A 15,973-nucleotide genomic window follows, 5' to 3' on the forward strand; every position below is an offset into this window, starting at 1 on the left:
AAAAAAGCAGTATCAGAGGCTTTTTCTGCTGATGGAATTCTTTTCATTTTGACTCATCTGTAACACTGCTTTTGTCTGCTTCCTCATTCCTGTGCCCCTTCAAGTCGCCAGTGACATAGAAACACTTGTTTTGTTTTTAATAATACCCCTTGTGAATTGGTACGACCATGAAAAAAGGAATCCTGTTCTCAGCAGAACTTGTGAACTCCCATCACAGCCCATCCTGCAGTTGCACCAACAGAGCTGGGAGTGATCAGTGGTAACCAAAGCACCTCCCTCCTCCAGGCACCCCCCGCACCCTCATCAGAAGCCATTGCAGAAGCACCGCCAGCAGGCCCTGGCAGACTGCTTTCTCACTCTGTTCCCGGTGATAGGAGATGCTCGTCCCTGTCTGTAGATGGGGTCCGTCCATCACTCGTCCTGAACTTGTAGGTTCATGTCTTCTCTCACTGACCCCCGGCTCCCACTGTGAGAGAAGACTGCCAAGAGAATTCCTTGAAACAGGGCCACAGGTTCAGGGTGGCTCTCCCAGACTCAGGGCTGACCCTCGCAGTGGGCCCTGGCCCGGCAGGACGACCCGCAGACACACCTGTGACCAGTTCACGTTGCTGTATGGCAAACACCCATCACAATATTGTAAAGTAATCATCCTCTGATTAAAATAAAAGCAAAACACGTCTCTGTTGGCTGGTTGCCTGTGCAACACCAGCCACCATATGTGACAGCCACCCTTGTCCAGGACCCGTTTTTAGCACACTCTTGACTTGTCATTCTGATGCTTTCAACGCCACAAAGCAAAGTCCACGAATACCAAATTCCCAAAATACCATACCAAAATTCATCCTGTTTTAAATGCAGATCTTTGTTTAACGTAGCTACATTTTCTGACATGGTACATATAGTAGAGTTTCTCATTTAAATCCTGCCGCTTTTATTACCTGGTAAGCTTCCAAGTTGACCAGTCTACTTAGACGTGTTTTCAGATGAGGTTACATTGTGTGTGAGAAGGTATCCTGATCTTTAGAGACAGACCTACTGCTGAAAAAACACTAGAGATTTGCAATGAATCATATATAAGTTAGACAAAAGACATTCTAGAGAAAGTTCAAAGTATTTCAAGTACTGGGAAGTTGCAACTTGTAGAATTATCCTCCCCGAATTCAGTAGGCTAGCAGAGAAATTGTGCTAATGTGATTTCATTGAAATGTCACGTCTCAAACATTCTGTGGTCCAAGTGTACTCGTTTGTTCCGTGGAGTAATTTTCTATTCCGTTGCTGGTATGAAATTTTAGTGAACTTGAAGTAAATTTGAATTAGTAACCTTTCTTACAAAGTTGCTCTATGGTTTACAAGTAATCCTCATGCAGAGAGGCTGTGTTAACTTTCTTAAATTAAGTAGCACGCACTTTGTTTATCTGCTTCGGTTCATTGTGGGGCAACTGCGGGGTCGCCCCGTCTCACGAGCACAGGGTTTGTGCTTTGGGAGCATACTGCAATTGTGCTGTTCTCTTGTACCAAGGATCAGTGAAAGTGTTTTATCTTTTTTATGTAGTTTGTATTGACTGGATTTTATAATTGTAAGAAAACAGAAACAGAGTGTTGTATTTTGATCTGAAATTTGTCTATGGTAAAGTAATTTTGTTTTATGTATTGGAAGTTCATTTAAAACTTGAAATATTTTCTAGAAGGGTACCGAACAAATGAATTGTCTTTAAGCTGTTTAATTAACCTAATAAAACAATTTGATGGGGAAGGCATTGCAATTGATCCTCATTTTTACAGTGGTTCCTGCTAAGTTAGCATGGTCGGTACAGCTTGGCTTGACCCGGCTTCTGAACGGAATGTGGTCTTTTTACACCATATCTTGCACGGTCTGAGTGTCAGAATCCTGGATCCTGGCTCACAGTGTAAGCTACACGCTCCTTGCCCACACTCCACAGTCTTTGCCTTGGTGTCTTCCATTCTCCATCAGGGTAAGTCTCCATTTGGTCTCCCAAAAGACAGTTTCAGATTTCCTTTTCTTGGAGGAGAGAAAGACATTAGACTTAACGAGGAACAGAGGGTCTTGACATCAAGGGTCTAGTCATAGGTTGGAGAATTCTATGACAGATAGGATTCTCTGTAATTTGCTGTCCTGCCCAGAGACTGCAAAGCTGCAGAGATCAGGGAAACTGTCACAGGCAGATCTCCACCGAAGGCGTGAGGTGGAGAGACTTCCCAGCAAGGCCAAAGGTACACATGTAAGGTCTGCCAGAATTGCTCCCGAAATCATGTGGAAAGGAGAAGAAACAGAATGTTCCTCTTCAGTTGCACAGTGTAGCGTTAGGTAGGTTTGGAAGTTGGCTTAAAATTTTTTCCACCTCCCACAATGACGAGAAGGTTCTATGGCCCCGTGGTCTGTCAGCCTTTTTATCTTTGGGGGGTGGGAAGGTTGCTGTGGAACCCTTTATTTAAACAAAGCCTTGGCCAGAAACCAGTGCCCAAGTTGGCTGGTTGCAGAAGGGTGTGGTCGGGGCCATCAGATCCTAAAGCCCGGCCATTCAATGTCCAGGCCTCTGCCAGCAGCTCCAAGGGGTCCATGCTGTGCCCACTCCTGGGAAACCTTGGCAGTCTCTGCCCTCTCAGAGCCTCTGTTTCTTGTCTATAAAATGAGACTTAAGTCACTGGATTTCCTTGTCTGGAGGGCAAGGATGTAATTCCTCCTTATATAAAACCCTGGACTAGATCATCACCAGGTCCCTTTTGTATGTACGTTACTTGAGGTGTCAATCTACTCACAGCCTGCCCTACGAAGGAACCCAGTTCTGGGGGAATACACCCCAGATTGCCTGTTCTTGGTGGGGGCAGGGGCACTTTGCTAGTTTTCATACAGGTGAAGATGGGACATCAGGTTGACTGTGTCACCCTCCTGAAACTGTTGCTGGTATCATAGGGTAACACGTCGTATTGACCAGCTGCGCACAGGGGCTGCTTCAGGCACCTCACATGTTAACTCACTTCATCCTCAGAACAACCCATTTCACAGCAGAGAAAACTGAGGCCCAGAGATCGGCACTTGGCCAGACTCCAGAGATTCAGTGGTGAGAGGGCAGAACTGGATTCAAGGCCAGGTGGTCTGGTGGCCTCTCTCTAGAAAGGGGACAGACCTTCTTGAAAGCTGTTCATGTGTTTGCTTAATGGGCAAGTGTGGAAAATTAAATAGTTTTGTGGCCAAGGGGGTCAGTCAGGGAAGGCTTCCTGGATAGGAGGCAAATTAGGAGGTCTGGTGATACTGCCACTATTTGTTCAGCTAGAATAGACGCTGATGGGTGCCAAGACCAACTCTGAGTGAAGAGGGTAGGTGGGTGGGGGTGTGTGTGTGTGTGCGCGTGCGTGCGTGTACACCCGCGCACGTGTTGTTTCATTTTAAAAGAAACCTGTAGCTTTCTAAAGAACTGAGTTCATTCATTTGTGTTCACTGCCTGTTGGGTTTTGGAGCAGCTTCTGAAATTTGGGTGTGAGCAGGGTATGCTCCTCATCGCCCCCCTGAAAACAGTTCACACACACTGAGATGCTGTCGTGAAACAACAGCAACAGAAAATGGCAAGTGTTGCTGAGGGTGTAGAGCAACCGGGACCCTCATGCTCTGCGGGTGGGGAGGGGCAGCGGTGCAGCCACTATGGGGAGCCACTCGGTGTCTCCACCACAAGCTCGACAGGGTTACCATGTGCCCCCGCACCTCCACTTCCAGGTGCGCGCAGCCAAGAGAGATGAAAACGGGCTCAAACCAGTGCTCACAACAGCACTGCTCTCACATTCGCCCACAGGTGCAGACCGCCCACCGGCCCACGCGGAGATGAGTGGATCCACCTCCTGTGGCCTGTCCATAAAACACGCCAAGTGAAGGGAGCCAGTCACAAAAGCCCACATATTACATTTGTCTGAAACGTCCAGAAAAGAGATCCCTGGAGACAAGCAGCAGAGTCACGGTTGCCAGGGCCTAGGGGGGAGGGATGGGGAGTGACTGCCTATGATGGGTTCCCTGCAGATGCAGAAAGGGTTTTGGAACCAGATAGAAATGATGCTTGCACGGCATTCGGAATGTACTGAATGCCACTGAATTGTGCACTTTTAAATGGTTTGTGTTGTGTGAAGTTTCCCTTGATTAAAAAAAAAAAATGAGGGATCGAATATGGGGAGCAAATAAGAGAAAAGATCACCACTACATGCTGGGTCGTTGGGAAGACTGAGAAAGAGGAGAACCCACTTGCCAGCCCCGAGTGGTGTGTCTTGTAGACGCCCCCGGGACAGGCAAGATTCAGGCTGGGGGGCTGCGTGTCTGGTGTGTGCAGAGTCAGCCACCCGTGTGTGTGTCCCCTGGTGTTTGGGGTGATCCACCGACTTCTTCCTCACCATCAGGAAATTGAAAATCTGAACAGATTTTCTCAGATTCAATGGGAACGAGTCTGCCTGTGAAACACCAGACCACTGGATACAAAGCCAGTCGGCACCACCATCCCCTCCTTGGGGTACTTTCTTATCCCCTGTGCCTGGGGGCCAGAGGCCTCATCCTGGCATGTGGTGGGAGCTGAAGGGTCCGCGGTGTGGTACCCCACCCTTGCCAATGCACAGCACGACCCTGCGCTAGATACAGGGCTCTCACCTCAGCTCTGTAGGGGCTGCTGCTTATAAACAGGACGCCTGCCCTGCTGCCTGGCCTGGGCTGCGGCAGCCCCAGCCTCCTCCTCCCGCTCCTAGAGCCGGGCAGGCCTGTCAGACCCCTCGCCCAGGAACAGTGGCCACTCCTAAAATGTTTGCAGGGAAAGGCAGCAGGCGCTCCCTCAGGCTGGAGGCGGGGTGCTGAGAATTCCCAGCCTGAGGATCTTACCGTAAGGGTGGGTGTATTTTTATCCAGCAGGATATACTTATCAGCTACAGCCAGGAAAGGGGAAACTGACTTAACAATTCCAGCCCCGCCAGATTCGCCATCGCTGCAATGGCTCTGTTTCCCCAGTGCTGCTGGGAGGCGGGGAGGGAGGAGGGAGAAAGGTTATCACCTGCCTGGGGTGCTGGTGCCCCTCAGCTGCCTTCCCTCCAGTTCTCTAAGCTGCCCAGAGACTTCTGGGGGGCAGCAGCCATCAGACACCTGCCGTCCAGGGGCAGGACCTCCGCTGCTGGTTACCCTCACAGCGTTCCTGAGAGCGTGACCCTTGCCTAACAGATTAGACGTCACAAGCCATTTGAGTCACATGCTGCAAGTCATGTGGCTAGTCCGAGGCCAGGCTGGGATTGGACCCTGGCCTGTTTATTAGGCTGCTTCTGACAATTGTCCTTTCACCTTTAAGCTGTTTCTCTTTGTCATTAGACACAACACTGGAGGCTCTGCACTAACAAGGTCTCCACTCTGATGGGTCCACACAGCACGGGCCTGGCCACATGGCCAGAAGAGCTGTGCTCTGGGGCCTCCCTTTGAGCATCCTCACCCTGTAGAGAAATCACTGCTGCTGCTCAGTTGCTTCAGTCGTGTCCAACTCTTTGCAACTCCATAGATGGCAGCCCACCAGGCTCCCCTGTCCCTGGGATTCTCCAGGCAAGAACACTGGAGTGGGTTGCCATTTTCTGCTCCAATGCATGAAAGTGAAAAGTGAAAATGAAGTCACTCAGTCGTGTCCAACTCTTCGAGACCCCATGGACTGCAGCCCACCAGGCTCCTCCGTCCATGGGATTTTCCAGGCAAGAGTACTGGAGTGGGATGCCATTGCCTTTTCTGAATCTCTGAGATACCTTAACTCCTGTGGCCAACGAAACGATGCTTCCTGGGCCCCCAGGTACATCGATGTCCTAATCCCCGAACCAGTGAATCTGTGACCTGACCTGGCAAAAGGAACGTGGCACATGTGACCTGAGTTACAGATTTGAGATGGGAGGTGATTGTGGATGGTCCCAGAGGGCCCTGTCACAGCCAGGGTTCTTAAGACAGGAAGACTGGAGGGCCACAGAGAAGAGGTAACAACAGAAGCAGAGGTTGGAGTGACACAGGGCCTCAGGCCAAGGACTATGGCCAGCCTCTAGAAGCTCAAAGAAGGAAACAGATCCTACCCTGGAGCCCCCAGAAGGAGGACAGTCCTGTTACACCTCGATTTTAGCCCAGTAAGACCACTTCTGACATCCAGAACTGTGAGGTAATAAACGTGTGTTGTTTGAAGCCATTTGGCATGTGGTGACTTGTTACAGCAGCCCTAGGAAACTCATTCAACCCCACCCTCCAGAAGTTCCACTTTGATTGGTGGTGGAGGGGCCCAGCCACAGGACCCAGGTGACTCTAATGATCAGCCAGAGCTTCGACCCACCCATCTCCCAGACGTCTTTCTTGCGTCTGCCTAGATGATGCATAGATCTTGCATTTGCATAAATGATGCATCTGCTTCCAGTTAGCTGGACACTGCCAAGGCTTTCGTTGACCAGAGCTTGCCAGTCCTATGCCTCGAGGTCTGAGCCATTCCAACTTCCCGTCCTGTACAGGCTACAGCAGCAGGCCCTGGGCCACCTGAGTCGCTGGTGGTGTCTATTTTACCCAGGCTTCCTTCAGACAGATGAGAGTCTAGACAGACCTTCTTGTCTTCAGCAGTGCCCTCTGCCAGTAGTCCCTTCCACAACATGCTTTCTCAGCCTTTGGGAACCCCACCATGTTACTCCCCAGCTGAAAAGCCCTTTGCTGATGTTCCACTGCCTTGAGAATGAGACCTGACCATCATGGCCTCTGAACCACTGCAAGGGCCCCCTGCCTACTGCTACAGCTTCATTCTGTGTCACCTGACACCTCACCCTTCAGCCCCAGGGGCCCTCTGTGACCACACGGCATTGGCACTTGCTGTGCCCCCTCCCTTCACTCATCCTGGCTTCTCATCCTCCAGGTGCAGCATCAGTGGCTCACCTTTATGGAGAACGTTTCTGCTTCTCTCCTCCAACTCTATCAGAAAGGGTGGAAGATGCCAAAAGGGTCTAAGAGCTAAAGTGAAGCAGAAGTGTAGAGAACCAACTGCTGATTCTCTGCAAATCAGAAATAACACACACATTACAAATAACCAAGCCTGGGCTCTTCTCAGTGCCGTAGTCTCAGAAAGCATATCATTTTTCCACAGGTAGGAGCAGTGTTGCACTTTCCTCCTTAGCCCAGCCCTATGTCAGAACCACAATCGCTTGACCTCAAGGTTAGAATTCAATAAGGAGGGACTTCCGGGGTGATCTAATGGCAAAGACTCTGAACTTCCATGTAGGGGGCCTGGGTTCAATTCCTGGCCAGGGAACTTGATTCCACGTGCCTCAGCTAAGAATTGGCAGGCTGCAACTTAAAAAAGATCCTGCATGCCGCAGCTAGAACCTGACATAGCAAAATAAATATTTAAAGAAAGAGCAATAAGGAGAGGTGAGAACTTTGACAGCGCATCTGATGGAGGCCAGACTATAACACTGTGGAGACCAAGCAAATGTCTGTGGGCCTGATTTCTGACTTTTGCCCTATTTTATCACCTGGTTTATATCTCTCCTAGCCTGGAGTAGATTGAAAAACATGGCCATATCATTTTGCAGCTGCTCCCACAAAAAAGAGGGAGGGAGTTAACTTTCCCATCTCCAGAATCTAGGCTGGTCTGGAGACTCTCTCTGCCAAAAGGAGAAGGCAGAAGTGACGCTGTGCTGGTTCCACCCCAAATGGCCTTACACCTCTATCTTTGCCTCTTGAAACCCTCTGGCCACCATGTAAGGAAGCCCTCAGGCTAGACTGTTGGATAATAAGAGACCGCATGGAGAGAGAAGACAATAGTGAGGCCAGCTGAAACTCTCTAGTTCTGGTCAAGCAACACAGTGACACCTGAGGCTACAAATGACCTCAGGAGAGACCAGCAAAAGAACTGCCCAGCTGCCCCCGGCCTGAATTGCAGAACGGGGAGGAAGTAGATGAAGGTCCTTTAAGTCACCTGAATAGGAGTGTTTGTTAGGCGTGGGTGCTGTGTGTGCACACTCAGTCGTGTCTGACTCTTTGCGACCCCATGGACCGAAGCCTGCCAGACTCCTCTGTCCGTGGGATTTCCCAGGCAAGAATACTAGAGTTGGTTGTCCTTTCCTCCTCCAGGGGATCTTCCCAACCCAGGGATCGAACCCACTTCTGTTGCTTCTCCTGCATTGGCAGGTGGATTCTTTACCACAGTGGCCCTTGGGAAGCCAGCAACAGGTAACTGATACATAGCCATTGTTACAGTCTTTCATCATCGATGTTTATTTACCTTTTCGTCTCCCATCTTTGCTCATCCAGCTCCCCACACACACCCTGTAACCGCGGCTCCATCAGCCCATGGACCTTGTCCATCTTGTTCCCTGTGGGGTCCCTAGTGCTTCATGTCATGCCCAGGAGGTGCTCAACAAATATTTGCTCAAGGAATGAAGAAATGAATGTTTAAGTCAACAAAGATTTATGATACCAACCTCTTGTCACAAAACACCAAGCTGGAGATGAAAGTGACCTGTTCCCCCAGGAGGGAACTCATAGCATCGTAGACTTGGGACTTATCTTCCATCATATAATTTTAACCAGGAAATGTAGGGAGGTCCCTTAGACCCCTGGCTGATATTTCAGCCACATCCAATTCTGGCATGCAGAATAGAAATGGTATGGCTTCACACTTGAGCAAATTTGGGTGTGGATTCTGGAGCATGAAACCCTTCCGAGCCATGGTTGACTTTAAATGGGAACAGAGGCAGGGATCTCCCTGAAAGGCTGCTGGGAGGCTTCCCTGAGCTGTGCGTACTGCCTGTGAGGGATATTGCTCCTTGCCTAGAGTAACTCAGGAAGTGTGAGTCCCTTAACATCTTTGGGGAAACGTTGTCTTGGGGTTGGGGAGCATTTTCTGACTTGATTCCCAAGCTTGGGGTCCGCAGCTGGAGCCAGAAGAGCAGAGATGAGGATGCTCAGCTCCAGAGCTGCAAACAGAACCCATGCTGGTCCCTGAATATGTTCTCTCTGTCCGCAGTCAGGTCCCAATTAGGAACATTTTAGGCAGCGGAGGTTGGGTGCCAGGTTCACTGTCTCTGTCTGCTGTTTGCCAGCCTCTGGCCTGCCCTCTTGGGGTCAGACCTGGGTCTGTAACCCGCACGCCCCTCTCCCAGCTCAGCACAGCCAGCTGCCCCTCATCAGGTGAGGCGACCACAGTCCGCCCTCCAGGAGGTCACTCTGGCCGCTTCCCAGGCCACCCCCGACACAACAGCCTGTGAGTATTGACTGTAACCACCACTCAGTGCAGCCCTGCTCTGTGTCTTCAGTCATTTGAACCCTCACTGAAACCTAAAAAATGTTTTCAGACAAAGAAATGAAAGACCTTGAGAGTTGCAGTCATTTGTAAAATGGTATAAAGGAGGCCAACATGTATCAACCTCCTCTGCAGGAGAGGTATTTGGGCGGAAGGGGAGTCGGGGTGCGGCTGGGACCAGAGCCCGGGGCTGGAGTTCGGCAGCCTCTGCCTGTCTGCCTAACCCTTAATCCTTACTGGACCTGAATTTCTCCTGGCACAACCCAGGAAAGCCAGAGGCCAGCAACATGTGACTTAGAAAGAAACGGGGCGGGTCCCTTCTCAGAAATTCCGGGGACTCAGCTTGGTCCGGGCGGAGCTCACACTGCCCTGGGCAGAGGCAGGGCCAGGGCCAGGATGACTTCATGTTAGGGTTAAGGGACTTTCAGGATGGGACAAAGCCTGTCTTTATTTCAGAGCTGATGACCTCTCGTCTGAGTGGGTGACCTCCCTCCTAACTGATGGGAGATAAGATCCAAACTCCTAGTGACATAGACCCACAAGGCATCTGAGCAGCCCTCCAGCACTTCCTGACACCTGCTGGTTGCCACCCACTGCCCCGGGTGCCTGGGACTGCCCCGGCTGTGCTGTGGAGACTCTGTCCCGATGCACCTCACCTTTGCCTGAGCATTGGCATCACCTGGGGAGCTCTGACAAACACCTGCACTTGGCCTCCACCTGAGACCAATTAAATCAGAATCTCTGGGGTGGGACCCACACTTTGGCATTTTTCTAAAGCTCCCAGGTTGATTCGCAGCCAAGGCCAAGAGCAACTACATCAGTGATTAAAAGCCCATGTCTGTTGAGCTTTTTTATTTTGCATCAGACTCTTAATAGAGTTTTACATATGAAAATGTTAACTGATGATTTACTCTTCATGTGACATTTGGAGGTAGATACTATGGTCATTATCCCTGTTTCACAGATGAGGAAACTGAGGCTTCCCTGGTGGCTCAGACAGTAAAGCGTCTGCCTGCAGTGTGGGAGACCCCGGTTTGACCCCTGGGTTGGGAAGATCCCCTGGGAGGAAATGGCAACCCACTCCAGTACTCTTGCCTGGAAAATTCCGTGGACTAAGGAGCCTGGTCGCAAAGAGTCGGACACGACTGAGTGACTTCACTTCAACTGAGGCTGGAGTGCCTGGTGCTAGAAGAGTAGCAGGCCCAGGATTAAAGCCCAGATGGACTGATCCCTGGGCCCCTGCACTTGAACACCGCAGTGTTGCCAGGTGGGATAAGCCTGGTCTTGCGTGGATGTGGAGGAGAAAAGGATCTGGAAGTCAAAGCGGGCCACGGGCCAAATACAGATGTCACTTTAGTGGGAATGCATGGGATTTTTTGGCGTGAGAAAGACCCTAGTTCAAATCCAAGGGCTTTCACATCTCCTCTGCAGGACCCTGGGCCAGGAAGTCATTTAACATTTCGGTGCCTCAGGTCTCCCCACGGTGAACACCGAGCTGTTCTGAGATGGCAAATGAAAACACCCAGCACAGGACCTGGAAAGCGGCGGCGGCGTCGAGGGTGTTCAGTGAGGGCTAATTCTGCTAATTCCACCGCCCCGTCTAGCCCACGAGTCTCGGGAAAGAACCCTGAGGGGCCCCTTAGGACCGCCGGCAGCCTGGGGCGCACCCCTCCCCACACACACACAGGGCCGATGTGGATTAGTTTTGAAAGAACGTTCTTTCAAGAGACTGTTCTTGCCCAGCCAAGACGTGAGCTCTCTTTAATCTACACGCCTGACCACACGGCTGGACTCGGCCAAGCCCTCTTCGCGTCCACACAGGGGGGCTGACCGGAGCCCCTCAGCCTAGCCCCAGCGCGGGAGGCCCGCGAGAGCGGCGTGCGCATGCGTCAGGCCCAACCATCGCCTCAGGTGCTGCCTCACGGCTGCTGGGGGGCGGGGACGGTAAGCGGCTCCCCGAGGGAGCGGGAGCCCAGCCAGAGCTTTCCCACCGCCTTGGGGCAGGTGGGCGAGCACGTGGGGCGGGGGCGCCAAGGTGACTGTGGCTTAGGCATGGGTTTGTTTTTTTTTAATTATTTACCTTCTCGTTTTATTTCTTTTCGGCCGCACTGAGTCTTCGTTGCTCTGCGGCCTTTGTCTCGTTACTGCGAGTGGGGCCCGCGCTCTAGTCGCGCTGCAGGGAGGTCCGTGCCTCCCCTTGTTGTGGGGCGGGATCTCTGTGATTGCAGCTCGCGGGACTCAGCTGCCCCGGACACGTGGGAGCTCCGGACCAGGAATCGAACCTCTGTCCCCTGCATCGGCAGGCTTCCTCGCAACCACTGGACCTGGGCATGGGACTTAATCTTTGAGGGCCACAGTTTTCTCCTCAGAAAAGGGGGCTTGATAACAGAAATGCAGTTGAAACTCCATGTAGGTGATGCCTCATGGGCATATCATGGCCACTCATTGAATGGTTATTAGCAGTAGGGGGTCTAACCTTTCAAATAATATGCAATAAATAGGAGGAGTGGCTCTAGCCATTAATAAGAGTTTAATGCTGTGATATCTTGAGCTACTGCAAATCCAGTATATAATATCTGATAAACAGTAAGTTATATCAGTAAATTTCCAAATCCAGCAATAATATTGAATAAAATATCCATAACTAAGAATTGGTGTATTCATTCAAATAATATCTAATAAATAAGTAGGGATAATAATTATATCCACTAAAATAATTTTAATACCATTATCATGGGCTATTGTGAATCCAGTAGCCAGTAAATAATACCCACTGAAATAAAGAGTAGCAATGATATTCATTAAAGCAATTTTTAGAGTTTATTTTATTTTTGGCTGTGCTAGCCTAGGGCTTCGGAGAAGGCAATGGCACCCCACTCCAGTACTCTTGCCTGGAAAATCCCATGGATGGAGGAGCCTGGTAGGCTGCAGTCCATGGGGTCGCTAAGAGTCGGATACGACTGAGCGACTTCACTTTCACTTTCATGCATTGGAGAAGGAAATGGCAACCCACTCCAGTGTTCTTGCCTGGAGAATCCCAGGGACAGCGGAGCCTGGTGGGCTGCTGTCTATGGGGACGCATAGAGTCGGACACGACTGAAGCGACTTAGCAGCAGCAGCAGCCGCCTAGGGCTTTGTTGCTTTTCTCCAGCTGCAGAGAGCGGGGACTGCTTTCTAGTGACAGGGCGCTGGCTTCTCAGTGTGTGACTTCTCTCATTGTGGAGCCTGGGCTCGCGCACAGGCTCAGCAGTTGTGGCGCGCGGGCTTAGTTGCTCCAAGGCGTATGGGATTTTCCTGGGCCAGCGATCGAACCTGTACCTCTTGCATTGGCAGGTGGATTCTTTACCACTGAGCCACCAGGGAAGCCCCTCATTAAAATAATTTTAACACCGTGATTATCGTGGGCTACTGTGAATCCGAAATGAGAGCTGTGATCAAAGACCTCCTGTGAGAAGGGTGGAGTCGGGGAGGGTCTCAGCCTGGCAGGCCGCTATTGATGGGAACACGATAATTGAAATGAAAAGCAGGCCCTTGTGCCCTGGTCGGCTGGGGATCAGCCATCTCCCCCCTGTGACTGGCTCCCCTTCCCGACTTGAGGAGAAAGGAGATCCTCTCTCCACGTGAGTGTCATCCGCGCTGCCACAAACACCCCAATACCCAATCCAGAGGTGGGTCCGGCCTCACACGGCGGACGATGGGAAACGACCAGCAGAGGGCGCCCCAAACCCGCAGGGCCGACGGCTCTGCTCTTGCGGGTTGCCCAGGGAGGCGTGGGGGGAGGGGAGGTTCTGGGTTTTGGCCTCGAGCTGGGTGTGGCAGGTCTTCTACAGAAGGACCTCCGGACTGTGGACGAGGCTAAGGTGACTCGCTGGTGACGATGAAGAAGCAGGAAGGCAGGGGCGTTCTGCATCCTCTCTGGCCCCGATCAGAGCTACCCATGACCTTGGGGGTGGTGGGAGGAGGGTCTGGTCTTTCCTCTGTGTCGGGGAGCTGTGTCTATTTAGACAAGAAGCTCTTGGGTGCACCCTCCCAGCTCAGCTGCCCTCCAAGAACACTCTTCCACCTATTTCTCAAGGAGGCAACTCTGCAGAGTGGCTTTCCCAGTGTGAGCAGGTTTGAATTAGGGGCTGCGGGCTGGACAGAATATCCTGCATTCTTTGTTCCTGAATGAGGTTGGGCAGCGCCCTCCCCACCACCTCCCTGCCTCACTCCCACCCCGCCCTGATCAGTCCACCCAAGCAGACAGCAGCCATCCTTAGCACAAGTCAGTCATGAGACGCTGGCCTTGCTTCCTCGGAAAGAGTCCTGGAATCTGAGAGTAGGGTCGCTGAGCGGGGATCCCACCCAGGTGACCACCACAAGGGCTTAAGCTGTCTGTATATCAGTTTCCTTGTCTGTAAAAATGACAGAGATAATCCTAATGGACCTGCCATAGAGGTGTGCTGGGAGGATGGGTGGGCAATCCCTGGCTCAAGCATGGGCTACAAAAGGGCTGCACGTGCCCGCTGCCGCGGTCATCTCCCTCCTGAACAATTCAGGCCACCTTTCTACCCCACACTCTCCAGAGTACCTAATCCACCTCATCTCTTCCCTACATGGACCCCACTGTCGTCTCCTGTCCCCCAAACAATCTCCCCCTGCCAGACTCCCAACCTAGTCTTGAACCCTCCCACCCACCACCTACCCTGTGGCCAAACTGACTTTCCTAAAATGCAAATCTAGTCATGTTGCTCCCTGCTCAGTATCCACCAAAGGCTCCGCATTAAATTTGGGATTAAGTTTCAACTCGTTGACATGATTTATGAGGCCTTTGGTCATCTGGCCAATGCCTGGGCTCCAGCCTCATCCCTGTAAGGAAGGGACAGCCAGGGTCCATCCCTGGGGGTCCAAGGCAGGTTGGAAATTTGACACTTGATAGTTCTTAAATATTTGCACACTTTCCCAAAAGGAAACTGCATTTTTAATGAATATTAAAGGCCTTCCCTCTCTCTCCTGGTGAACCCAGCGGCTTTAGATGCCATCCTCTGAAGCTGATCTGGAGATGTCTCATTTGACATTTCCTGCCCTCATTGGTGGGTCATTCACCCTCCTTAAAGGCTGACTGTACCTCAGGTAGATTTAATCTCAAAGTCTTGTTTGCCATAAGGAGCCTCTGCCCTGCCTCTCCAAATTGGGGCAGTGATCAGTCCTTACCTAGGTCATATGAGAACACAGAAGGGTCAAACCAGGCAGAGGTCCTTTCGAAACCTCCACCTGAGGGCACTGTTTGGAGAGGATGGTACGAGATTCTGATCCCCCATCCTGACTCATTCCCACATCTCTGACTCATTCCTGAGGTCTGCATGCTCCATGGTGGGTGCCCCAGGCAGGCTGGTCCCTCCACTCAGCCTGGATGACACCATCACAAAACCAGTTCCCCGTCTGTCTCCTCCTGACTCAGGGGCTCGCAAACATTCAGACACGATGCTTCTTTTGTAAAACTTTTTATTTTGTAATGTGCCTCTATTTCCTGAAGTTGAATTCACAGGTATGTAATTCACCTGTACCTGTGATTTCCAAAACAGCAATACAATGCCCCCATTATAATACAAAGGAGGAGAATTAAAAGGAAGGTAACTTGTCATAAAATCACATGAAGAGAATCAGAATCTTGTCCTATACCAGGATCACCAGGAAGGCAACAGCCACAAATGCATACAGTCACAGGTGTGCCCTGTGGGTGAGGCCATTGGTGACGCGGTTTTCCGAAATGGTGACCAGCTCTTGGTTACCGTCCAAATGAAACAAAGAACAGCCTTCCCTCGACTGACACAGTGGTAGCACTCCTGGAAAATTCAGTGACTATTAAAATGGGACAGGAAAAGAAAATTTGCATTTACATGTTAGGTGAAGTTAGATTCTAGATGCAGATAATTTCAAGCCAGGTTTTTGCCTACATGAATGCCTGATGAGCCTTTGGACTGTCATGGGGTGCGTGGGCTCATCTCTGTCGTGGAGGCTACAGGACATTGCAGGACATCTAGCCTCCCCACCCCCTGCTGCCACCAAGTGCCAGTGGCTCCCCATGCATGTCCAGCAGGGGCAGGGGCACGTCTGCCCCAGGAGCACGACGGGCTAGTGGGCGAAGCCATCCCTCCCAGCTCTTGGCTTAGGTTGTTTTTCCTCCTTCTCATGGAGGGAGCATCTACTCTTCCTCCAGGAAACTCACCTTGATGCCACCAGGCTGTGGCAGTACCCTTTCCTGCCCTAAGTCACCACCCATCAGACTTCAAGAACCTTGATAACTCCCACAGCCAGCCCATTCGCCCAGCCATGGCAACAGCTCCCTGGATATTCTGTATCTTTTTAAATTTAATTTTTATTTTACAAAATATATTTTATAAAATATATATAACATGCATATATCTGTTCTTTTTCAGATTCTTTTCCCTTATAAGTTATTAGAGAATATTGAGTAGAGTTCCCTGTGTTGTACAGTAAGGCCTTGTTCATTATCTATTTTGTTTGCAATAGTGTGTGTAGGTTAATCTCAAACTCCTGATTTATGCCCCGGCCACATGTCCCCTTTGGTAACTGTAGTTTGTTTTTGAAGTCTGTGAGTCTGTATCTGTTTTTTTGGATGAGTGCATTTGTATCATTTTTTCCTTTAGATTCCACATATAAGTGATACCATACGATATTTGTCTTTCTCT

The sequence above is a fragment of the Bos javanicus genome, chromosome 18, assembly GCF_032452875.1.
Source record: "Bos javanicus breed banteng chromosome 18, ARS-OSU_banteng_1.0, whole genome shotgun sequence".
NCBI lineage: Eukaryota > Metazoa > Chordata > Mammalia > Artiodactyla > Bovidae > Bos > Bos javanicus.